The sequence below is a fragment of the Myxocyprinus asiaticus genome, chromosome 4 (assembly GCF_019703515.2).
Source record: "Myxocyprinus asiaticus isolate MX2 ecotype Aquarium Trade chromosome 4, UBuf_Myxa_2, whole genome shotgun sequence".
Classification (NCBI taxonomy): domain Eukaryota; kingdom Metazoa; phylum Chordata; class Actinopteri; order Cypriniformes; family Catostomidae; genus Myxocyprinus; species Myxocyprinus asiaticus.
Genome location: NC_059347.1, coordinates 54,607,609 through 54,635,060, shown reverse-complemented (window position 1 = coordinate 54,635,060; position 27,452 = coordinate 54,607,609). Strand labels below are relative to the sequence as shown.

At 37.6% G+C, this 27,452-nt stretch overlaps 1 pseudogene; it reads right to left on the bottom strand.

Annotated features, from left to right (window-relative positions):
* LOC127439693 (protein phosphatase 1F-like) overlaps nt 1–23,669 on the bottom strand; it is a 28,434-nt pseudogene extending 4,765 nt beyond the window's left edge.
* Nucleotides 23,670–27,452: the final 3,783 nt, after the last annotated feature.

Here is a 27,452-nt window from a genome sequence, read left to right as displayed (position 1 = left end):
TGTCCTTCCTGTCACCCTGTAGCCCTGTCTTGGGCGTCTCACAGTACGGACATTGCAATTTATTGTCCTGGCCACATCTGCAGTCCTCATGCCTCCATGCAGCATGCCTAAGGCACGTTCATGCAGATGAGCAGGGACCCTGGGCATCTTTCTTTTGGTGTTTTTCAGAGTCAGTAGAAAGGTCTCTTTAGTGTCCTAAGTTTTTATAACTGTGACCTTAATTGCCTACCGTCTGTAAGCTGTTAGTGTCTTAACGACCGTTCCACAGGTGCATGTTCATTACAAACATTGTTTAAACCCTTTACAATAAAGATCTGTAAAGTTATTTGGATTTTTACAAAATTATTTTTAAAATAGTGTCCAGAAAAAGGGACGTTTCTTTTTTTGCTGAGTTTATGTACCAATTTTGATGACTGTAGGTGAAAATGGGGGTGCTACAGAGGCCGTCTTACACACCCATTTTAAACGGGGCGCTGCAGAGTCCCCTCTACACGCCCATGTATGAAATTTTGCCAAGCCCTAATGGCCAACGACTCTGACACGTGTGCAATTTCATGAGTTTTTGAGCATGTTATGTGCCCCAAAAGCCCCTGAAACCTTGACAAAAAATTATAATAAAAATAATAAATATAGCCGCAAGCAGCTATTGTCAGGGGCCAAGCACATATGGCGAGATGACCAAAATAAGCAAATTTGACAGAAAAGATCCTGTGGACAGCTATTACAAGTATACAAACGTTGGTCATTAAACAACACATAAGATTTTGAAGCACGGAATTTATTCACACCACCAGACTACAATGTAAAAATGTTTACACAGCAAATTGATATGGAAAATGCTGGATATATTTTTTAAATTGCTCATACTACAAAAGAGACAACATATGGATGACAACATAAATAAAACACAATAGTAATTAAACTCCATGTATATTTGCATAAGTTTGTTTGCCACGGTTGCTTTCAGTGTTCTCTGTATGAGCTAAAAGCAGACCTTACATTCATACATGCGGGATCATCACAGATGTTTTGTAATATTGTGACCCAGTCACACCAGAATACAACAAACATTTGTAACTCCTGAATGAGAGATGTTTACGGTGATATTCTGCTGTGTGTGTGTGCTCGCCAGTCACACTTCAGACTCGCCGGCATACAGAGATTAATCGTGAATAAAATATATTTAAATGTCCATGAAAGTCAAATCCGGCAACATTTCTGCTGCTTTCAAACCTGTACACACTTTTCCAGGCACTTGTCATGTATCAAAAGCAATATTTGGATGCATTTATTGATGTTGTTTCACAGATGTTTCTCCATTCACCACTGTTGCTTCTTTATGCTGATGGTCACAAATATCCCCACTTGACAGCAAACACACAAACACACCAACCGAGGCAAGCAGTTGGGAGGTGAGTGTAACTCACAAGCACACACAACACACTGGCAACAAACAACAGAAACAAGAGTTATATAGGAAGAGAAAATGAAGGACAGGTGCATTGATAATCAAGGAGCTGAGCTTTCAGCATCTCCATAGAAATGCTGATCATGCTCACTAATCAATCATTAAGTTACTGTGTTACTGCAGGATGTGTTGCTTAAAATAGTGCAAGCAAAAACAAGACATTTCTTTTCGTGTGGCTCCCTCTGGTGGACAAACAGTAAAACAGCCCGTCTTTCTCCATATTTCTAACTGCTAAAAAATGCAGTTGTAAAAATAGCTATTTCTTCTGTAATAGCTCTGCAAAATTGATTAATTACTTTTTAAAAAAGAAGTTTTGCTAAGTTTGAAAATTGCACTCACAAGATACGAGGCCAATTAGGCCAATTAGCCATAGCCCAAAACATATTTGATTACATCTTCAGAACGATTTGAAATATAAAAATTATTTTAATAACTTTTTGTCTGGAGGGTCTTAAGATGATGTATACCAATTTTTGTGCGAATCGAAAAAAACGGCCTAGGAGGAATTTGAAAAAGTAGGTTTTTCAAAAAATATTTGTGATAAAAAAAGTTCTTGCGGGAATGGAAATCCATGTGACCATATCACTGGGGGCAACTGATGGATTGAGAGAATCTATAAATTTGTATTGTAGCCTATACGGTTCCGGAGTTATGAGCAAAAATGCAAATTAGCGAATTATACCACCACCATGTGGCCGATTATCACAAAATTGTATATGCGGCTTCGAGTTGACACCCTGCTTGTGTATAGTAATTTTCATAAACCTCGTCCATTCCCAATACGAGTTATAAGGTGCTGAAATTTTATTGGCCGGTTGCAGACATTTTTGTTAATTTGTCAAATCGATTTTTTAAGAATATGTTAGCATTTGAACCAAAGAAGATGCATATTTAATCTGAACTTTGTTTCTCAAACGGCTGCAAAGTTATGACAGTTTTTTAGTTGTAGTGCCCCCTAGGGGTGGAATTGTACAAAACTTTGCTGACATCTTCTAAATGTCCTGTTGACTATGTGCACCAAGTTTGGTTACATTTGGAGTTTGCGTTGCATAGATATTGATCAATTACTCAAATCGCATTAAACCAAAATAATTTTATCATTAATATCTTTGGAACGATTTGACATATCGAAATTCTTTTGATAATTTTTTGTCAGGAGCATCTGTAGATGATGTATACCAAATTGCATACTGATCGGACTAACGGTCTAGGAGGAGTTCGAAAAATTAAGTTTTTCAAAAAAAAATTTTTATTCTAACCCTTACAGTTGCAGAGATATGAGCCAAAACGTAAAAGTGTTTATTATAGCGCCATCTAGGGTCAGATGGGTGTGCGTTTGTGTGCCTGAGTAGTGAGAGGGATTTGGGATCATCCTGCCAATTTGGTGTCTCCACGACTTATGGTCTCTGATGCCCAGACACTTTTAGGGCAGAAAAAAAAAAGAAGAATAAGAAAAAGAAGAAAATCAGTACAATTACAATAGGGCTCCAGCAGCGTCGCTGCTTGGCCCCCTAATAAAAAATAACAAAAAATCAATACAATTACAATAGTGTTCCAGCAGCGAAGCTGCTTGGCCCTCTAATAAGAAAAAAAAGAATATCAGTACAATTACAATAGGGCTCCAGCAGTGTCGCTGCTTGGCCCCCTAATAATCCTTAGAATAACAATAGGGCCTCCGCACTTTCAGTGCTTGGGCCCTAATAATAATTCTTAGAAGAACAAAAGGGTCTCCGCACTTTCAGTGCTTGGGCCCTAATAATAATTCTTAGAAGAACAAAAGGGCCTCTGCACTTTCAGTGCTTGGGCCCTAATAATAATTCTTAGAAGAACAATAGGGTCTCCTCACTTTCAGTGCTTGGGCCCTAATAATAATCCTTAGAACAAAAGGGCCTCCGCACTTTTAGTGCTTGGGCCCTAATAAACAAACTACAAGCAATAGAACAAATAAAAAGCAACAGAACAAAGATAACAATTAAGAAAACTAAGTTTATAACAGTTTCAAGTAAACATTCCGAAGTTGTAAAAAAAAAAAAAAAAAAATGAAATGTAACAAAACTTGATTACAAAAATATAAATAATACATTGATAATTTTTAAAGCTACTAAAGTTATCCAGCCAAGAGCAGTGAGTGGTTTTCTGGTTTTCTTGTTATTATTGTTCAGACAGCGGCAGGTCTATTGGACTGCATTTACACTTTAAGTCTGATATTTGACCCGCTTTTTTATACCGCTGTTTACGTTCACTTCAGACATAATTGTATATGTTAACATTAACATCTTTTACATAGAGTAAAATAACCCTCTTGTGATTTTAAAAATATATATTGGGATTGTTCAAATTAATCTTAATTTTTTTTCTTTTTTTTTTACCCAGCCCTACCATTTGGTTGTCTGATCTGGTCATCTTTTTGATTTACCTATTGCGCGGGAAACGGCGTATGTGCCATTTACACGCCAGCAACCCATGAAAGCGATGCATCCACCCAGATCTTCAATCTTTTTCTTCTCATCCTGCACAGAAACACAAGCAGAGTTCAAAATACTGGAGCATTTCTGCTCAAATAAAGTCACATATCATTGGTTCTTGGGTGTCACAGGACTGATCGTCACTAACATCAAACCTGGTGCAACGCATCTTGAAGTGCCATATTTAAAAGTACACAAGCACAAGTGAGACTTGGCAGCTACAGGAGACGGGAAGATTTTCAGTGGAATAGTTCACCCAAAAAATGAATATTCTCTCATTATTTACTCACCCTCATGCCATCCCTGATGTGTATGGCTTTCTTTCTTTTGCAGAACATGAACGAAGATTTTTATAAGAATAGTTCAACTCTGCAAGTGAATGGTGACCAGAACTTTGAAGCTCCAAAAAGGAAATAAAGGCAGCACAAAAGTAATCCATACGACTCCAATGGTTTAATCCACGTCTTCTGAAGCGATTCAATCGATTTTGGGTGAGAAAAGACCAAAATGTAACTTCTTTTTCACTATAAATCTTGACATCAGCAGTCTCCTTGGCAATCATGATTTCAAGCTCAATTACACTTCCTGGAGACATCTAGCACTCTGCACATGCGTCAAGCACTAGGAAGTGTAATTGAGCTTGAAATCCTGATTGTGCCTACAGACTGCAATGGAAAGGTGTACAGAGTTATTTTTCAGTCTGTCCTCACCCAAAATCAATTAGATTGCTTCAGAAGATATGGATTAAACTACTCAAACCTTATGGACTACTTTTATCCTGCCTTTATGTGCTTTTTGGAGCTTAAAGGTTTGATCACCATTCACTTGCATTGTATGGATCTACAGAGTACAAACATTCTTTTTAAAATCTTCATTTGTGCTCTGCAGAAGAAAGAAATGCATACACATCTGGGATGGCATGAGGGTGAGTAAATGATGAGAGAATCTTTGGGTGAATTATTCCTTTAAAGGGATAGTTCACCCAAAAATGAAAGTTCATCATTTCATGTCATTCCAAACCCATATCACTTTCTTTCTTATGCAGAACACAAAAGGAAAAATGTTAAAGAAATCTTTCCATAATGGCAGTTTATAGTGACTCACTTTAAAGCTTAAAATGCAAGAGTGTGCGCTAGTTAGTTTTCACAAGAACATGACTGCCACTGTGAACGAGCTTCTCTCATAGCACTCATGAATTCGCAACGGATGACAAGATATTCACTGCAAAATAACCTTCAGATCGTATGCCTTCAGAAGACTTGGAATATGATGCAGAAGTTGCATGGACTACTTTTATGATACATTTGGGTCCTTTTTTTAAGCTTAAAATGAGTCACTATCAACAGCCATTGTATTGAAACGACGGAACGGGATGTTCAGCATAATTCGCTAAGGATACAGTACAATGTATGTTTTATGCCCGTCTCTTGTAATATAACAAGAACACAATTAATTTGAATTCAGTCTGTGCCTCTCTAGGGTCTCTTCAGATACTTTGGGCATTTAGTCAGTGTAAGAATGCAGGTCACACCACTAGTATTGATTCAGCATGTGGTCAGCAGTAAGTTCCTCTGTCTCACATTTCAGTTGCTTACAGAGGACAGATGAATATCTGATACTGTGTTGTGGTTCAGTCTCTACAGGTTGGCAATGGACTGTAGTGTCTCGTACTTCTCTCTCTGGTTTGTGTGGGTCCATTAGAGTCAATGGTTCTCCTTGTCTGACCAGCATAGCTTGAGAGTCACCCAGCCAGGTGACAGCCAAGCAATCCGAGGTCAACAAGACCGCCACGCCAGTGCTGCCGCTGCGCAGACGCTAAAGAAAAAAAAACAGATTGATGTTAAAGTTTGCCATCTTTTGGTCATTGTTTATGCACAGCATTGTTTGAGTCAAGTTTCTAATAATGCGCACTTGGATTTATAATTATCTGTTAAAAATACTTTCTTATGTACAGAAATTTTCTTTCACTTATTACGCTGCATTCACATCATCATATTGTAATTTTCAGCTATCAACTAGTAAAAACATGTATTTTTTTAACTTATAATTAATCGGTTGAATTTTATGAAAGCTCTCTTGGTGATGGCAACAAAAATAGTTAGGTAGACACTTCTACACATATTTCTGTCTGAAATGCCATTTTATTTTAGCCAATAACCAGTTATGCTTTTTTAATTCTTAAATATAGCATAGAGATGTGAATTAATGTGGTGATTAAATATTTTGCTGTCATAAACAACAAAGCCACATATGGAACAATTTTGGTGTTACAAGCGAGTCCGAGGACATAAACGGAGTTGTCATGTTTTAATTACGGTAATTCCGACACCAAGTGAACACAATATTGTCAGAATTGTGCAGAACACAGAAATGCAAGAACATGTACAGGTATTTACATTTAAAATACTTTTAGTTTCACCATTTCATTTTATTAACTGAATTCAGTATAACCTGACAGACCACTTCAAAATGAATATTACTATTCATAAAATTATTATTACTATTAAAATGAATGGTAGAAATTGGAACGCCCAATATGGTAGGTGTAGAAAAGGAAGTTTGGACTTACAGGTAAAAAAAGCCAGTCACCTTTTAGACACAGATATCACCTGTCGGTCAACTTGAGATCATGCATGTGCATTAGCAGGGCCAGTCTGAAAAATATATTTATGATCCCATTGTTGTCAAATTTTACTGCTGATTTAAAATATGTTCTTTGATTGATCTTGACCAGCTGTTTTTGAGATTTCAGTCTTTCCCCATTCAAGTAGTACTTTTATAAATGTTGTATCCATAGAAAATAGCAGCCCTGGAGCATTCCCAAGATGGACTGACTTGCCTTGAAAGAGACTTTGGTGTAATTTAAGAAGTAAATACATTTTGCTAAAACAAAATGGCTGGTAACACTTGACACTAAAGTTCTATTCTGAACTAACATTGAAAAACATTTTTTTTCAAGGATATATTTATTTTGGCAAATGTTAAAAGGAAAGTTCACCCAAAAATGAAAATTCCCTCATCATTTACTCACCCTCATGCCATCCCAGATATGTAGGACTTTCTTTCTTCTGCTGAACACAAATGAATTTTAACACAAATTTTTAAATATCTCAGCTTTGATATCTCAATATCCACTTTCTCTTTTTCACCTGAAAATCATAGTGGTGCCTGTTTAGTTTCACTTTCACATCTGAAAGTGAAAGTGGAGATTTAGAGTAAAAAAGGACTTAAATATTGTTCTGTTTCTCTCCCACACCTATTATATTGCTTCTGAAGATATGGATTTAAACACTGGAGTCGTACAGATTACTTTTATATTTCCTTTATGTGATTTTTGGAGCTACAAAAGGTCTGATCACCATTCACTTGCATTGTATGGCCCTACAGAGCAAAGATATTTTTCTAAAAATCTTCACTTGTGTTCTGCTGAAGAAAGAAAGTCATACAAATCTGGGATGGCATGAGGGTGAGTAAATAATGAGAGAATTTTCATTTTTGGGTGAACTATCCCTTTAATTGATCAAAATACTATTCTTCATTGTTTGGTCATGTTAGTTCATATTTATTGTGTGTACTCACTTTTAATGCAACTTTACACTTTTTATGCAAACGATTTATTAGTCTGAGTAGTAATTTAAATTAACCAATATTAATAAATATTGCAAAAGTATTGTTTATCTTTAGTTTTCTTGTGCATTGTTTTTTTTTAAATTAAAATTGTTCCATTTAAATTAGAGAAAAAAAAAAGGAAAAAAAAAAGTATTCATTTACACTTGCGCTGACTGCACCAGTGAAACAGAAAGTGCTTACTCATATCTGTATCTGTGAAGGCAGACAGAGTAGTGCAACAACTTGCACCATTTGTTTACCACATATTCAACCACAGGTGGAAGACGGACTTTGTATATTTGTTACAGTGTAGGAAGATTAGATACACACAACGGTTCCATCGTCAGAAGGAGATTTTTCCATCGAGCATTTCCACAGAATGCTTGACAAATAAGGGCAAAGATCATGAACAGCAAAGAACTGTTGAAACTGATTGCGAACAGTGTTTTCAAATGTAGATCTTGAAAAAATTAAAACAGGAAAGTTTCAAATGTAAAATGAAGTAATATTTAAGATTTGGCAGTTGGCACTATTTCTATGTAACTAATCAGATGTAATCAAATGTGACATTGTGACCATGTTTACTCCTTTGTACAAAAAATCAGATTTCCTTGCTTCCTAGCACAAAAGATGCTCTTTGGAACATTCTCAGATCATGCTGGATAACATGAATCAACAGGTTTTGCACAAACTTGTGGAGTCCACACCAGCTCCAGTGCATGCTATGATTAAAGCTAAAGGGGGACACACCAATTGGGCTGGGTATTGATACAGATTTCCCGATTCAATTTGATTCTGATTCAATTAAATATTGATTCATATGGCTTTATTTCAGTTATAATGTCTCCTTTGCTTACATATATAAGAAATGATCTCCCAGCTAATGCTGATAATTATATAGGAGACCATTTAACTAGGTATATTAGGAAAATATAAATATTACTAATAATTTTTTCATTACTTTTTCAACATTTTGGTCACATTTTGGCATTTTAAAAATGAACAAATAAATGTATTCAATCAATAAATAAAATATTTTATTTAATATATTATTTTTGTTACATACAGTTGAAGTCAGAAGTTTAAATACACTTAGGTTGAAGACATAAATCTCATTTTTTCAACACTCCACAGATTTAATATTAGCAAACTATAGTTTTGTCAAGTCATTTAGGACATCTACTTTGTGCGTGACACGAGTAAGTTTTCCAACAATTGTTTACAGACAGATTGTTTCACTTTTAACTGACTATATCACAATTCAAGTGGGTCAGAAGTGTATATACACTAAGTTAACTGTGCCTTTAAGCAGCTTGGAAAATTCCAAAAAATTTTGTCAAGCCTTTAGGCAATTTAACTTCTGATAGGTAGGTGTACTGAACTGGAGGTGTACCTGAGGATGTAGTTTAAGGCCTATCTTCAAACTCTGTGCCTCTTAGCTTGACATCATGTGAAAATCAAAAGAAATCAGCCAAGACCTCAGAAAAAACAATTGTGGACCTCCACAAGTCTGGTTCATCCTTGGGAGCAATTTCCAAATGCCTGAAGGTACCATGTTCATCTGTACAAACAATACTATGCAAGTATAAACACCAGGGGACCAAGCAACCATCATACCGCTCAGGAAGGAGACGCATTCTGTCTCCAAGAGATTAATGTAGTTTGAAGCGAAAAGTGCAAATCAATCCCAGAACAACAGCAAAGGACCTTGTAAAGATGCTGGAAGAAACAGGTAGACAAGTATCTATATCCACAGTAAAACGAGTTTTATATCGACATAACCTGAAAGGCTGCTCAGCAAGGAAGAAGCCACTGCTCCAAAACTGCCATAAAAAAGCCAGACAACAGTTTGCAAGTGCACATGGGGACAAACATGTTTTTGGAGAAATGTCCTCTAGTCTGATGAAACAAAAATTTGACTTTTGGGCCATAATGACCATCGTTATGTTTGGAGGAAAAAGGGTGAGGCTTGCAAGCCGAAGAACACCATCCCAGCCATGAAGCATGGGGGTGGAAGCATCATGTTGTGGGGGTGCTTTGCTGCAGGAGGGACTGGTGCACTTCATAAAATAGATGGCATCATGAGGAAGGAAAATTATGTGGATATACTGAAGCAACATCTCAAGACAACCATGAAGTTAAAGCTTGGTCATAAATGGGTCTTCCAAATGGACAATGACCCCAAGCATACCTCCAAAGTTGTGGCAAAATGGCTTAAGGACAACAAAGTCAAGGTATTGGAGTGGCCATCACAAAGCACTGACCTCAATCCAATAGAAAATCTGTGGCCAGAACTGAAAAAGCATGTGCGAGCAAGGAGGTCTACAAACCTGACTCAGTTACACCAGTTCTGTCTGGAGAAATGGGCCAAAATTCCAGCAATTTACTGCGAGAAGCTTGTGGAAGCCTACCCAAAACATTTGACCCAAATTAAACAATTTAAAGGCAATGCTACCAAATACTAACAAATTGTATGTAAACTTCTGAGCCACTGGGAATGTGATGAAAGAAATTAAAGCTGAAATAAATCATTCTCTCTACTATTATTCTGACACTTCACATTCTTAAAATAAAGTAGTGATCCTAACTGACCTAAGACAGGGAATGTTTTCTGCGATTAAATGTCAGGAATTGTAAAAAACTGAGTTTTGTATTTGGCTAAGGTGTATGTAAACTTCTGACTACAACTGTACATTAATTTGTACCATTTAGAAGTATTTACATTGATTTGTTGAACACATTTGTTTTTCTTTAACAAACAAAAAAAACGGCATTTCTGTAAAAAGCACATTTAAATGAGTACATGTTAACTAGAGAGGACTCGAATGGATTTACCTCATCTGTGCGATGCATGATTAGAATGAAAAGGTTTTTTTTAATCATCAACTGACTGTAAAGAACAGAAAGGGTATCAAAAGAGACATTATTCAATGACAAATGGGTTGTGTGGATCTCGTCCTTGAAAACACATTACACGGCACAACTTTTACTCTCAACACGCTGTGAAAGGATCTCGCTGCTGAACACTTCACGACTAAACTACACAATTACTGGTGAGTGAAATGTGAACATTTACCAGCCAGTTGCCAAATATATTACTTTAGTCACATAGCATGAAATTTGGTTGCAAATGCGAGTGATTTCCTCTCATTGTGGTAGAGGGTTGCGCACTGAGTGAAAGATCGATCTTGGGATTTAAGGATTGATATCGAGATTGTTCAAATGAAGATCACAAATAATTGGAAAAACTATATTTTTAACCCACCCCTGCACACCAAATACTAAGAAATTGTAAAATTCCTCACTCAAATTGTTATGCTGGTAATAGAATTTGAAATAAAAAAAATATAGAATTACTGAAAAATGCCAAATAAAATGCATTTTCACTGGTGGTCTGTCTTTTGGACACCACTTTACGTGTCTTCATTAATTGTTCTGACCTCTCTCTTAGATTTGATCTTGAACATGTCATCTGTTTGTGTGAAGCTGTTTTTGAAGGCTGTTGTCATATCACTTTTTAGCGCCTCCTGCTGGCTCAGTATGATATGCAGGTGAGTGGCAGTGTATGTGGCAGCATCCACCCCACCATGTCCATCAAACACAGCGTAATACTCACGCTTCACACCATCCTGAAAACGACATGAAAGTGAAATCGGCATCATTCTCTAGACATTCCGTAATCCACCGTTCTCAATAGTCCATACAGCAAACACTTTGAAGGATTAGTTCAGCCAAAAAGGAAAATTCTTTCAATATTTACTCACCTTGTGACTGCCATGTTGAGAATGAAATCACACGACATGTCATATACGTAATACCTTTTTTGATCTCATTAACTCCCTTACTATTGATATATCCAGGAATCATGGGGTTACAAATACGCTTGCAAATGAATATGGCATTTCTACAATGGCATTCAGTAAGAAAAAACTTTCAGGCTGATCTGTGTCAGTATAAAGGCCAACGAAACAAAAAATAAAACTATTCTGTAACCGAAATGTCACATTACACAAGTTTTTTTTTAATTGGTTACATGCTTTTCTCAATACCTAGTACCCTTTTTGCAAACATTTCACACAGTTGTCTTTTTGCAACATGCAGCTTAAAGGATAATTCTCTCATAATTTACTCACTCTCATGTTATCCAAGATGTGTGTGCCTTTTTTTCTTCTGCTGAACACAAATGAAGATCTTTAGAAGAATATTTCAGCTCTTTAGGTCCTCACAATGCAAGTGAATGGGTGTCAAAATTTTGAAGCGCCAAAATCACATCAAAGGCAGCATAAAAGTAATCCATAGGACTCCAGTAGTAAAATCCACGTCTTCAAAAGTGATATGACAGGTGTGGGTGGGAAACAGATCAATAATTAAGTCCTTTTTTACTATCAATCTCCACTTTCACTTTCACATTTTTCTTCTTTTGTTTTTTTAGGTGATTCACATTCTTTGTGCATATCGCCACCAGCTGAGCAAGGAGAATTTATAGTAAAAATGGACATAAATATTGATTTGTTTTTCACCCACACTTATTATATAGCTTCTGGATTTAACCACTAGAGTCTTATGGACTACATTTATGCTGCCTTTATGTGCTTTTTGGTCACCATTCACTTGCATTGTATGGACCTACAGAGCGGAGATATTCTTCTACAAATGTTTGTGTTCCGCAGAAGAAAGAAAGTCATACACATCTGGGATGGCATGTGGATGTGTAAACGATGAGAGAATTTTTATTTTTGGGTGAACTATCCCTTTAATGTGTTTTGGTGCAAAGTTGTCTTTTGCAACAAAACACTTCATACATGTTTCAAAATTAGCGCATTCTACCATAACCCAGCAAACACAGTTTGTCATTCATAACACAATGAGCTTAAAAACACTAAATTGGGGGCCTGGGTAGCTCAGCGAGTATTGACGCTGACCACCACCCCTGGAGTCGTGAGTTCGAATCCAGGGTGTGCTGAGTGACTCAAGCCAGGTCTCCTAAGCAACCAAATTGGCCCGGTTGCTAGGGAGGGTAGAGTCACCTCGTGGTCACGATTAGTGGTTCTCGCTCTCAATGGGGCACGTGGTAAGTTGGGCGTGGATCGCGGAGAATACCATGAGCCTCCACATGCTGCGAGTCTCCGTGGTGTCATGCACAGTGAGCCACGCGATAAGATGTGCGGATTGACTATCTCAGAAGCGGAGGCAACTGAGACTTGTCCTCCGCCACCCGGATTGAGGTGAGTAACCGTGCCACCACGAGGACCTAGTAAGCAGTGGGAATTGAGCATGCCAAATTGGGGAGAAAAAAAAAAAAAAAAAACACTAAATACTGGTAACATATGATGTATAATTTATTTATTGCCAAGCAGAAACCAGCATTTACAAAAAGATGAGCAGAATTATGTGCATTTGTGGTTTCCTGAACGGTTAAAGAGATCGCTCACCCAAAAAATGAACATTTTGTCGTGTCATGTTGTTCCAAACCTGTGTGACTTTCTTGATTCTGTGGAACACATAAGTTGATGTTAGGCTGAATGTTATGGACTGACAGCCTCAGTCACCATTCACCTTCATTGCATATATTTTCTATACAATGAAACTGAATGGCGACTGTTTTGTTTCTCTATTTGTGTTCAGTCGAAGAAAGACAGACATATGGGTTCAGATCCACGAGTGTGTGTAAATGATGGCAGAATTTTCATTCTTGGGTGAACTATCCCTTTAAGAATGGACCAAAAACTAGAACAAATTCTTATATCTAATCATCTATGAAGTGGCAGTCTTACTGTACCTGCAGTCCCAGAAGCCGGTTAAACTCTTTAAGGATCACATGACGATCTTCCATCTTCCTGCGAGTGTTGCGAATGGCGTCAACAGAACAGCTGTGTGTCCGTGAAGAGGAAGGCTCGGGATTGGGCAGCTTTTTCTGCCAGGACATGGCCACCTCTCTCAATTTATTTATAAACAGACGCTGCAACGGCTCAAACTGCAACACTAAAGAGACACACACATAAACTGACTGATCATGATACAACAGTGTTTGAATATCAGTATTCAGATTAAACTTTTAGACTAAAATACAATAAATGAACTGCTTCTTTTCCCCCAAGAGAATCAATTTCACAAATAACATTGTGAAACTGTTGCTTCACATATAATATTTGTTTGAACACTAGAGAGCAGCAATAAGATCTCATCAGTTCCATTAGCAATAAATGCAATTTCTATTGATTTTTATTGGTTTCTGTGGTTGCATTAGGAGAAGCATTATACTGTCATTGCAAAATGTTTGTATTAACTCATTCGCTTTTGCCCAATCATTACATCATGATTTAGCTATTTAAAGATGCAATTACATCTGAAGCCGCAAGTGGCTCAGGTGTTGTTACCTAAAAGTAGCGAAGCTATGCTACTCACTTAGTGCAACATAACAGTGCAAAAGTAAACTGTCTGGTATAGTTCGGTAGTGTGTAGCTGTATGTGTATAACAGTATGCTATGTTAGCAGATAAGTAGTTTTAGTTTAGTCTCAAAGTTTGTAGTAAAACAATCATAACTGTGTAATTTTATTTATGCTACCTCATCCGTCAGCATGATGCTGGCGAATCACGTTCAGTCTCTTTGTACGTTACGTCATTGTTTTGGCCAATGCTCACTCGCTCGCGTCCCTATGGGGCGTATGCACGAGCGCGAGCACGAGCAACAGGTAGCTGGCTGCAGTTCACTTAACGGCCACAGGTGTCATTAATAACAAGGGTTTCTGAATCTTACATTCTGCACCTTTAAACAAAAAAAAATACATTTAAATCATCCCAGCAAGTCAACAACAGAATACAGGCAGGCTGCAATGCCATATTCATTAAATTTCCTTCACAGAGTAGCCTACTGGCCATTAAATTATTGAACTGAAATTAGCCTAAATCTATTTATTAACAAAATAACAATATAGGCTACATTTTGAAATATTATTTGTTTAATATATTTTTATTAAAACGAAAAAATACATTTAAATTATCCCAGCAAGCCAGCAACAGAATATAGGCATAGCTTAGAGGCTGCAATGCCATATTAACTTGATGAATTTCAATGTAGCCTAAATGACAATATTTTATTGAGCATGAACTCTTTGCAGTTTGGTCATTGACAAAAATTGCCTCTAATAACCTAATAGTCTAAATTTTGTAGCTTACCAGTATGAGGCCATGCTGAGGGATTGAGAGTTCCGCTTGTACTTTTGCCAGATCTCTTCTCTTCAACTAGCTCTGAGAGAACGTACTGACCAAGGTGTGGCACAGGCCCATTGCTCGGGATGTGCGGTCCTTAGCGCTTGCCATTGCGTTTGTCACTGTCAAATGTAAATTGTGACCAAAGCAGTTCAGCCACAGCCAGTTCAACTTGTTCACTGCTGCTACGATGTTTGCTCCATTGTCTGAAGTCATATAGGCCAGCTTCTTTTCATCCAGGGACCACTCATCAAATGCGTGGCGGAGAGCTTCCGAAATATTGCCAGACGTGTGGTTCTGGGGCATAAACACTGTTTTAAGGCAACGTGATTTAAGAGTCCAGTCCGTGCTCAGATAATGTACCATTAGACTCATTTAAGGAGTCATATTGACACTTGACCACATATCAGTTGTGGCAGAGAAGTAAGCGACATTCTTGAGCTCGCTTTTGATCGATGTCTTTATTCTGTTGTACATTTTCAGGACAGCAGTCACTGAGAAGTAGGTTTTGCCAGACAACTCGTATTGCATGTTGAATTTTTGAAGCATTGACTTGAATGCAGGTTTCTCCACCGTGCTAAATGGAACCATCTCCTCAACCAGATACTGCGTAACAGCGGCTGTAAGGCATTTATGCCCGTCACATTCACAGCTGTATTTGACAACTCTTGCAAAGGCTTCAGCCACTCCTAATTGTCGGTTGGCCCCGGCCTGAGCTGTTCCTTTTGAGGCTGCTCCGCGACTTGGTGCTGGTGCAGGCAGCTGCGCTTCGATAGCTGGATGATAGGTAGCTAGGTGAGTCCTCAAATTCAATGTATTTCCCTGTTTCACAGGGACCCTTCTGGCACAGGATTTGCATATTGCCTTGTCTAAATTGGCTGGCTCTCCCTTTTCATTCGGTTGAAGCTGTAACGTTCCCAAACTGATGAAATTACATTTGGTTTTGGGACCAGAGCAGCTGCCATTGTTTCAGTCTTAAAAAACAAAGACTGAAACTCAGCAGCACCAGATGCAAACAGACATTCTTGTTTTCATTATTAATTTAACATTCAATACACATGCATGAAGTGTAAAACAAGAAGGGCATAGCCTCGTGAAAAAAAGAAAAAAACATGAACATAGGGGTCTGTGTAGCTCAGCGAGTGTTGACGCTGACTACCACCCCTGGAGTCACAAATCCAGGGCGTGCTGAGTGACTTCAGCCAGGTCTCCTAAGCAACCAAATTGGCTCGGTTGCTAGTGAGGGTAAAGTCATGGGGTAACCTCCTCGTGGTCGCGATTAGTGGTTCTCGCTCTCAAAGGGGCACAAGGCAAGTTGTGCGTGGATCGCGGAGAGTTGCATGAGCCTCCACATGCTGTGAGTCTCCGCGGTGTCATGCACAGCGAGCCACGTGATAAGATGTGCGGATTGACTGTCTCAGAAGCGGAGGTAACTGAGACTTGTCCTCCGCCACCCGGACTGAGGCAAGTAATCGCGCCACCACGAGGACCTAGTAAGTAGTGGGAATTGAGCATGCCAAATTGGAGAGAAAAATCATTAAATGTGAACATAGCGGTTGAGGCGGTTGCTTGCCATCCTCTGCGGTTGGCTTGTCAGTAGCGCGGTATTACAATATTGCGGTTATCGCGACAGCAGAACACATCTGAAGAACAATAGAAAAATATCTGAGCTCAGTAGGTCCTTAAAATGTAAGTGGATGGTGATCCAACATTTGAAGCTCCAAAAATCACAGACAGTCAGAATAAACATCATCCATATGAGTCCAGCGGTCTTCTAAAGCGATACGATCACTTTTGGTGTGAAAAAGATCAATATTTACGTACTGTTTAACTATAAACCATCGCTTCCGGTAAGCTTTTTTCTTCAAATGTGTTCAGCTGAAGAAAGAAAGTCATACACATCTAGGATATAATGAGGGTGAGTAAATGACGAGAATTTCATTTTTGGGTGAACTAACCCTAAAGTTTTGAGTTGTTTGTAGTTTGGGAAGCTACAGTTTCAAAGTAGCTTCCCCAACACTGGAAATTACAAACGTTGCCCTAATTTTTTCAGTTGTTCAATATATTTTAAGCTTCATTATTGCAGTTGTATTTTTCATTTTGACCTATATATTTATTAGTTTGCTTTCTTTTAGCAGCAATGAGAGAGAGATGCTATTTTAAGTTACTATAACCTTAATGTTTAATAGAATAAGCAGAAAAACACTAGAATCATAAGTCACTTACAAACTACTCCTTGTTCTTCCTCTTATTGTTTTTTAGGATCTTGAGGGCAGTAGTGAGGTGAAAGGTCATCTTTAAGCAATTCCGTGACAGCAGCGTTGCACATCACGGCAGCCAGCAAGGATGGGGCATTCCTGTAAAAACAAATTAAAATGAATAAACTTTTTACACAGCTCTCTGGAATATCTGGTTGTGACTGGCTACTTGCACCATTCAGCAGTCAAATATTTGTGTATAATGGCAGATAAACCATATAATAGACCATTGCACAGACAAGCGATTTCCTACATACCAGTAGATGTGCTGGTTTCATGTCTCTCATATCACTCTGTAAACACTTTTATCTCATATAATAAAATAATATAAACACAAATCAATATTTCATGTTTATTTTGTTGGGGATTATTCTGTGATAATGACCAGCAGACTTCACATTTTCCAGCGTACTATTAACAAACACTTTTTGATTGTGAATTTACTTTTAATTTATTTATTTTCTTCCAAAATGCTACTTTGGTAAGTGTCCAAACTGTCGGGTTAGTCTTGCACTAGACTAGAGAACCTATTCAGTTTTTAAAATAGATTTAGCATGTTGCCTGCTGGAGCAACAATCGGCAAATGGCTCGACCAACCACTCATAATAAAAAATAAAAAAAACATTTGGCTGCATCTCTCAAAACAAACATGCGTGAGATTTTATCTTATGACATAACAGCAAGACTAGAGCTGGGGTAACGCCATGCACATCTGACCTATTTCGAGACATAAAAAGGGTTAAGCCATTTCAAATCTGCACTGAATTCAGCACAGCTTCCAACAAAGAGGAAATGAATTCTAAATGTCAGGAAGTGGGTACAACAAGTGATTTCACAGACAGGAAGTCTGCCCAGAAAATGTGTCAGGGGAGAGAGAGAGAGAGAGAGAGAGAGAGAGAGTGGGACAAGAATACAGCAAGAGATAAAACAAATACTCTATTGTAAATGTAAACTTTTGGGTGCAATGGGGCGCGGAGTGTAGCATGAGCCTCCACATGCTGTGAGTCTCCATGGTGAGTATTTCATGAGTAAGGTGAGTAACCGCGCCACCACGAAGACCTACTAAGTAGTGGGAATTGGGCATTCGAAATTGGGAGAAAAGGGGATAAATATAATTAAAAAAAATAATAATAAAATAAGAACCACGGTGTCTACTTTCACGGACAGTCTGCATCTTTGCACGTGTGCCAGCCATTGACTGTGCTAAGAGTATACATCAACAATACATCAACAACACCCATTTGGGCTCACGGACAAAAGAGAATACTTTGAAAGCCTACATGTGAGATGCTAGATGGAACTAAATATACCCTAGCCTTTACTTACAGTTGTCTTTGCATATTAAACTGTGATAAGAGAATGTAGATAACATCAAAGAGGTTACACAAATGACCTAAAAAATAATGATTGCACACAAGAGCAGCACTGCAGCTCGCACCTGACTGAAGAGAGGAAGAAAACACATCTCACAATCCAGATGCACTCTATACTTTCCAAACAGCTTCAGGTGATGTAGATTGCAAAGTATGAGGGAATTATAATGCAAAAATACAAAATAAGTAAAGACAGAAGCACTCTTGTTGTGGAATAAGCAGAGCCGGAGCTGACGCTCAGCTTAAGCAAAACTTGCATGTCGAGCGTCTTTAAAGGAAACACCCCGGCGTTACATCTTTAATGCAGTTCTATTTAATGTGTTATAGCTTTATTAAAGTTAAAATAATAAGGAAACTGGCATTTCTTTGTGCGGTCAGCGCGTCTTCTATGAGTTGCGTGAAGGGTCCCGATCTCAGGGGGACAGATTGAAACTGCACCCGGCTGAGGTACAATCTGTTGCGGGGACGCTCATCCCTCGAGTGCGCGTGCTTAATGCAGCTAGATTATAACGCGATGGCAACTTATCGAATCATAATATATGTCACTGTGCATTTCTTATCGTGAAAAAAATTGTCAAAACGCAGCTTTATTAAGAGAGAGTTTGTTTTTTTGTGAGTTAAAAATGGATTGAAGTGAACAGAAAGGTGAGAGAGGGTAGTCTTCGCCCCATTATACACTGCAAAAAAATACATTTATTATTTATTTTTTTGTTTTGGCTTGTTTTCCAATATAAATATCTAAAACTGCTTTAAAACAACGTACATTTACTTTAGCAGCTATACTGCAGAATAATGTTTTGTTTTTTTATCTGAGAATGTTGAATATAATATTAAAAATACAAATATTTTAAAATATCTAAAAATCCTTTAAAAAGATGCATTCACCTGAGAAGCAGCATATAAGATATTTAGACTTGCTTTTAGAGAATAGATCTTGAATATAAGTGTATTTTGTGTAATTTAAGTGTATTTCAGTGTCTTTACTGCACTCGCAGAAGTATCACCAAGTGAAAAAATACACTTGTATACAAAATACACTTATATTTAAGATACATTCTCTTAAAGCAAGACTAAATATCTTATATGTTGCTTCTCAAGTAAATGTATCTTGTTTTAAGGATTTTTAGACAATTTTAAATGGAAAAAAAGACAAATACACTTGATAACAATAGGATTTTTTTGTAGTGATATTTTTACTGAATTAAACATAATAAAAAGTATTTTTTCCCTTTAATTCAGTGAATGTCATTTAGAGGTATTTTTAAAAGATGATTTTGTCCTCTTTATTGTTAGCAAGCACGTTTAATACAACCTTTTAAATCGGGGCACAAGCTGAATATTCGGTTAATAATCGCCCGAATAGTCGAATAATCGTTCTAATAATCGTTAGATTAGTCGATTATCAAAATAATCGTTAGTTGCAGCCCTAATTTGGAATGTCTCATAGATAACAATGAATAGGAGAAATTAATAACAGAGCACCAAATCTCTTAATCGCCTCTGTTTATGGGGGCATGGCCTGTGAAACATGCTGACATGGTGCTAATACCGTCAGAGAAACAGATCATGCCAGAGAGAGAGAAAGAGAGAAGAATGACAGGAATGTGAGGATGCTCCATTTCTATATGAGTCTATTTGTAATTACAAAAAAAAAAAAAAAAAAAAAAAGTGAATGAAGCGTTTTTAGAACCATTGTCATTTTTTGCATTGTAAAATTATTTTCATGACAATTAAGCCCCCCCCCCCCCAATTTTCTCTACTGTAATGTTTCTGGACATTTTACTTTTGAGCTATTTTGGACTTACAATTATTCTCAATGGTGCTTCTCCTTTGATTCTACTTTAATTTATTACAAGGCTCTCTGGAATACTCAATTCTAAATGGTCAATGGCGCCATCTAGCGGTCTGATATTTATCTGCAACAACCGGACTTCCACATATCAGACCTCTCATCCGGGTTTTTGCAAGCCATCTTTCTTGCTTCTCATACCACTGTGCGTTCTCTGCAAGTAAGCTAATAAAATAATTTCAACTTAAATCAATGTTTCATGTGCATTTATTTATTTATTTGGCCAGTAGTCTTGTAATAAGATGCATAATAAGCAGTCAGACAGTCATTAATTAAAAAACAAATACCAACAGAACTCTGACGCAAACCAGAGGTGGATTTTAGCTGTTCAGTGATTTATTTATTTATCACATAATTACATAATTTCAATGCAAATCAATATAAAATGTATTTGGTTAATAGCTGTGTAATAAGTGGGATAATGTACAATCAGCTGGTAATAAACCCCTTCAGGCTTATGCAAGACCTGATCACCCTGTCGGCTAACTGTACATTATCCCATATAAAGTAATTTAAACTTTTTAAAATCAGGCAGTACAACAAATTCTACCCCAATGTGTGTATATATATATATATATATATATATATATATATATATATATCCAAGCGTTCGGCTGCACCTCGGAATTGGTGGGTTTTTGTTAAATGTGAGCCAAAATCATCACAATTAAAAGAACCAAAGACTTAAACTACTTCAGTCTGTGTGCATTGAATTTATTTAATACACGAGTTTCACAATTTGAGTTGAATTACTGAAATAAATGAACTTTTCCACGACGTTCTAATTTATTGAGATGCACCTGTATGTATATATATATATATATATATATATATATACACACACATACTATACTATTCAAATAATATTACATAAACATCTGTGCATTTGGCAGACACTTTTATCCAAAGCGACTTAAAGTGCATTCGAGGTATCGGTAAGTGAGTTCCCTGGGAACGTAACCCATGATCTTGTTGTTGCTAGCGTCATGCTCTACCAGTTGAGCTACAGGAACCCTCATGAAACCCCTCAGCTCACAGCAGTACAGTAGTTGAGAATGAGAATTTTTCAATTACGGTAATTACAATTGGGAGGAACAAGTGCTTAATTGTAGGGCTTGGTAAAAATATAAATTGTCCAATTAATTGCAATCTTCATTTGAACGATTCTGATATTAATACTTAAAATCCCAAGATCAATCCTTTACTTTTATTTAAAGGTTAACTTCCACTTTGGATGTGTTGATTATTATACCTGTTCAATAAATAGATATTGAACAGCATAATATGGGCCCTGTTGTAAAAAAAAAAAAAAAAAAAAAAAAGTATTACTATTTTCTTAAGGTACCAAGTTAGAAGGTTCCCTGTTAACTTAAGCATTAGCTGAGAGAGGATTTCTTTAATATGTAAGCAAAATGGACATTTTAACTGAAATATACCCAAACAAATCTGAATCATATCGAAACAAATCAAAATCAGAATGAAATGTAATCAGCCCAACTTAATTGCTTTGAAAGTAATGTCACAATGCAAAAATATTGGTGGCCCTAAAATAGGTTCAATAATAGGTAAATTTCTTCAAGCAAAATATTATTTTTATTGATTTCAGGACACTATGACATGAACTATTATTACTATTACTACTGACAAGCTTCATGAGACTCACCCCTTCATAACTTGTCATCCAACAGAAATTATAAACACATATTTTCTCTTCTGCAAACCCATATAAATTTACAGTATAATAAACCTGGCTGACAGCAGTCGGAGGCCGAGATCCAGACTCTCTCCCTTGACCTCCTGCAAAGACACATTGCGGCTGAGTGGACTGTTGGGAAGCGGGTCCTCTGTGCCAAGCAGATTTGGAAACTCCTCCAAAAAACCTCTTAAGAAACTTCCCAGCATCACCTTGCTCTGCACAACTCATTCTGAGTATGAGCTTGTAACCGCTACAGAGGCAGGAATTTAGGGATATCCAAAGCAAGCTTCTATGCAAACGTCACACATGAAACTACAGAAAACACATAAGGGGGAATAAGATTAAAGGGATAGTTCACCCAAAAATGAAAATTCTCTCATCATTTACTCACCCTTATGCCATCCCAGATGATTTCTTTCTTCTGCCAAACACAACCAAAGATTATTAAAAGAATATCTCAGCTCTGTAGGCCCATACAATGCATGTGAATGGTGGCCAGAACTTTGAAGCTCTAAAAAGCACATAAAGGCAGCATAAAAGTAATCCATACCACTTCAGAAATAATATGATAGGTGTGGGTGAGAATCAGATCAATATTCAAGTCCTTTTTTTTACAATATCCACCTTTAACCAGCCCCGACCAAGAGGTGGCATGTGCATGAAGAATTCGAATCGGCAAAAAACAAAAGAAGAATGTGGACATGAAAGTGAAAGTGGAGATTTATAGTAAAAAAGGACTTAAATATTGATCTGATTCTCACTCACACCTATCATATCACTTCTAATCATCTTTGTGCTCTACAGAATAAAGGAAGTCAAACACATCTGGGACTGCATGAAGGTGAGTAAATGTTGAGAGAATTTTCATTTTTGGGTGAACTATTCCTTTAACAAAACAACATAACCACCTTCCTCAAAAACCGCAAGCCTGTCAATCTAGGAACATAGCTATCACAACAGCCACTCTAAAGGTTAAGTCGCTCTTTCCTCTGTCAGTTTAAAGTGGGTCAGAATATTTTTTGCAGAGAAAATAGAATAGGAGGAGCAATTAAAGTGTCCACAGATTTTTGAGCCAATCAGAAGACCCGGAAGCAGCTCTCAGCCAATAGAGTGAGTTTGGGGCGGGACGACGCGGACGTGGGAGTGTTTATAAAATGCCATACACACTAACAGCAAAAAAAAAAAAAAAAAGAAGGTAAATAAATAAAAATAAAATGACATGTATTATGCAACTGCTCAGGAGCCTTTAAACTCCATTCAAAATTCAGATTTCGGATTAGTATAGGTTATGCACTTGCAAATTATATCAAAATTACAGTAATTACTATGCATAGTATAGCATAAACAATACTGCATAAAGCTTTCCACGCTTGCACAACAAACCCTAGTAACCCTGCAAAACTGAACTTCATTCTAACTTAAATGCATTACATACAGGACACGGTTGTTCAATGCATAACCGCATTAACCTGAAGGATTCATGATTAGATGTTACTACAGCACAACACTGTACGAGAAAGTGTGCGCACTGTCGCCATGTGAAAAGCGGAACAACCGGCCAGGGCCTTCAACTGCAAGTAGGCACTAACTAGTTAAATTAACAACATAAAAACGTATGCACGTGATGCATATAATAGAGGCATGCATTAGTCTGTTTATACCTCTTTATGCGCCGACACTCCCTTTTTACAAAACGAGTGCTGTTTGAGATGCTCGTGCACGAACGCACGCCCTTTCAATCACTACACAACAAAAGCCAATCAATCTGCGGAAGTCACTGTGACAGACCGGAAAACAACAATATGTGGTATACAAAAAGTAAGGATTAACGTGTGTGAAGCATGGAAGACGGCTGTCCAACCGGAATGAAGACAATCCGTTTAGATTCAGGATCGATTTTTACCGTGGCGCGTTATTACGAATCCTACTATGGCAAAGGCTGAGCTCATGAATATTAATTTAGTCTACATGAACCACGTGACCACGTGGAGGCGAGTTCAAATAGTGTCGCAACTCTTTTTCAACGGCGCTGGTTGCTAGTAGCAGTCGGTGGTCTGCGATTATCCAAAACGGGGAACAGTCATTTATATTCATGAAGAAAGCCATATCTGATTAATCGGGAAAACTATAGCCCAACCCTAAATCTCACCTAACCAACCAGGAAGCGCGTCTGCTTACGTAATTAATATTAATGAGCATAGTAAATTGGCTAGAGGCCGCTGTTTCATGTGAGGGGAAACGAATAGATTAAAGTGAGGAGTTCACGCTGATATTCTGCCCTCTGGCGGATTAACACTAAGGTAGGAAATAATTAACATATTTACATACACACATAACTAATATTTGATATTGCTGCATATGAATTCAAGTCTAACGTGTTCTGTTTATTTTCTTTCTGTTGGCCAACAATCCATGATTCACACACATGAGAAATGTGTCTAGAAATATCTGTTTGTTTTTCAAATGTTACACTGCATAATATAACTACCCACAAGCCACAAAAAACAGATAATGGTACAGAAGATTCTGTTAAACTAAAAATGTATTGCCATCATCATCTTTTAGTTTGCACCTTGGTTTTAACTATAACCGTGCAACAAATTCTTTACAAACACGCTCTATACAAAATACGCCCCCAATGCTGCCATTTTATCCTTGGGTTTTTTGGGATTCCCTCTCCCCATCTTCCTCCTTCCCCTCCCCTTCCTCCTCCCTCTGCGGGCCCCTCCCGCCAGGTGCATGGGATGGCGCATGGTTGCATGTTTCAGCTCCACAAGATCCTGGAACACAGAATCGCAAAACACACAGCCAGTGTGCACGTCCTGAAGTCCACGATAACCAGAGAGGCTTCACAGGACTCACAGCTGTCCTGTGACACCTGAACTTTATTGACATACTCGATGAAATGCACCATCACGTTGCAATTATTGCAGGCCATGCGCCACTTTGGGCAAGAGGTGGGATCAAAGACCAGGACGCCTGTCTCGCATTCAACATACTGACCAATCCTGAGAGAGTTGAGAGAGTGTTGACAAGATGGGTGGGTGCACTCATAACAGCCCATACCTGCAAACGAAGAGGAAAAGAAAGATAGAGAAAGAAACATGACATTGACATAAGAATGATTCTTCAATTTGGTGGCACTGTTCGAGTCCCGGCCCACCCAGGGCCTTTCTGTGTGGAGTTTGCATGTTCTCCTTGTGTTGGCGTGGGTTTCCTCTGGGTGCTCCAGTTTCCCCCACAGTACAAAAACATGCAGGTCAAGTGAATTGAAAACTATAAATTGCCCATATGAGAGTGTGAATGTGTATGTCTGTGTGTGTTAGCCCTGTGATGGACTGGCCAACTGTCCAGTGTGTTTCCCTGCCTTCGGCCCGAGACAGCTGGGATAGGCTACAGCGCTACCTGTGACCCTACATAGGACAAGTGGCTACAGAAGATGGATGGATAGATAGTTTTAAAAGGGTATATTAAAATAGCTTTTATAAAATTTTCATTAAAATGCCTTTTTTCTTCTTCTCATTTTTAAGGGTTTAAAGGTTACATTTGCCTTGTCTCCTACCCAGATTGTTTGACTTCTGTAATAAATTTAGGGCTGTCGATTAAACACGATAATTTTTAAATATGTTTAAATATGTGAATGATAATGTGTAAACACATATGTATGCAATTAATTATGCTCTCTATGCATACATTAACTCTGTAATAAGGAATGTTCTAACCATCAGAGTAAAGCAAGCTTGATGTACAGCCATGATGTAGCAGTAGGGGGCAGTCAGCCCCAGCTGTACAGGCAACAAACCTCCTCAAACTAAGGAGGGCAACAAGCAGCACAGCCTTCAACAAACACGGTTTTGCACTGGGAGACAGCTGGACCAAGCACAACAGAATACAGGGACCTCGAGACACTTTTCAATGTTTCAAACTAAATTTAACTTCAGACAGCGTCCTGAAAACACAGCGTTTATGACTAGAGATGCTGAAAACTAGTGAAACCTGACGCAACCAAAGTGAGATGCTCAGACAGTGTCCGTTAACAGTTAAAAATAGTTCTGACAGAAGTAAGGCAATAATAGGGTTATGTTCAATGATACTGAAATAAAACAAACAAAATGTAGACTTTAAGGCACTTTTTGTATTGTATGATTTAAATGCTTAACTTGTCTGCTGACACAATATATGTATATAATGTATTTGAATGATCTAATTTATATAATTATTGTTTATTATATTTATAATAATTTTATTTACTATATATTTAATTATCTTTATTTGGGGGCCTTTCTCTGTAAATATTTATATATGCTATTAATTAGAATTTATCAGCACATCATGTAATTAATTTGATTACAATTTTTAATTGATTGACAACCCTAAATAAATTATAAAAAAGTTCATGATATAAAAAATCATGAAAGTTCTACTTTGCACTTTTGTATAAGAACTTACAAAAGTAATTTTCAATTCATTTTGTTTTTTTGTGTACAATATTTTATAAAGAATCGCTGCCCCTTTACTGCTGCCATTATCACCACTGCAATCATTTTAGAGAACAATTGAGATTTTCAAAAAATAACATTCTATTTAGTTATCGTGGATATGAGAAGTGACAGAGGCGCACATCTCTGCCAGGACAGCAAAGAAAGGTTTTGAAGATCAGAAATGTAATTCTTTTTGAGATTCAGAGTCTGAACAGGATCCTGTTTATTACACACACACACACACACACACACACACACACACACAAACACAAAAAAGATCTAAAGTTAATCAATTTTACACATTACACCAAAATCCACATTAAGGCTGAGTAGGGCCATGATCCGATATTTATTCCAGGACGTGCTAATTTTGAAGAAGTTCAAAGAATTTCTGTAGCTTAGTTGGTAGAGCATGTAAGATTTCAAGCAGACAGAAGAGCCCCTAATTGATGAATCATGCGTGTTTATGTGTTCTAACTTTCTTCATGTCTCTGAAGGGAAGGTTGCTGAAGCAGTAGGGACACAAAGGGTAGCTTTTGCCACGAGACCCAGAGGTCCAGAGCACCAGCTCAAGCTCGTCCAGAGGACACTTGAGCTCTTTGTACAGTTTGCTCCGTTATGAGGTAAACTGTAAGTCTCATCGCAGTGGGAGCAGTGCAAGCAACTGGGTTTAGCCTGAGGATGAAAAGTAAGGACAGCTCATGTTTCTTACCCACAGCTATTCATATGAATGTCTACAACTACAACTATCATGATATTAAGCTGTACATTACCGGAGCCGACTTATGTTAAGAAATGTTTGAAAAGGTTGAATATCAACAAACACTATTAACCCTCTAATTGTCTTATGAAACAGCACCCTCCTTTTGTCCTTCCAGTCATTTAAATATTTAGTTAATGTTTTGTCAGTTACAGCTTGATACATGCTTTTATTACATGGCGCTCTGGAATGCTTGATTCTGATTGGTCAATGGTGCCATCTAGCGGTCTGATATCTCGGAGTAACAACCGCACATCCTGGGATTAATTCGTATGAGTACGGT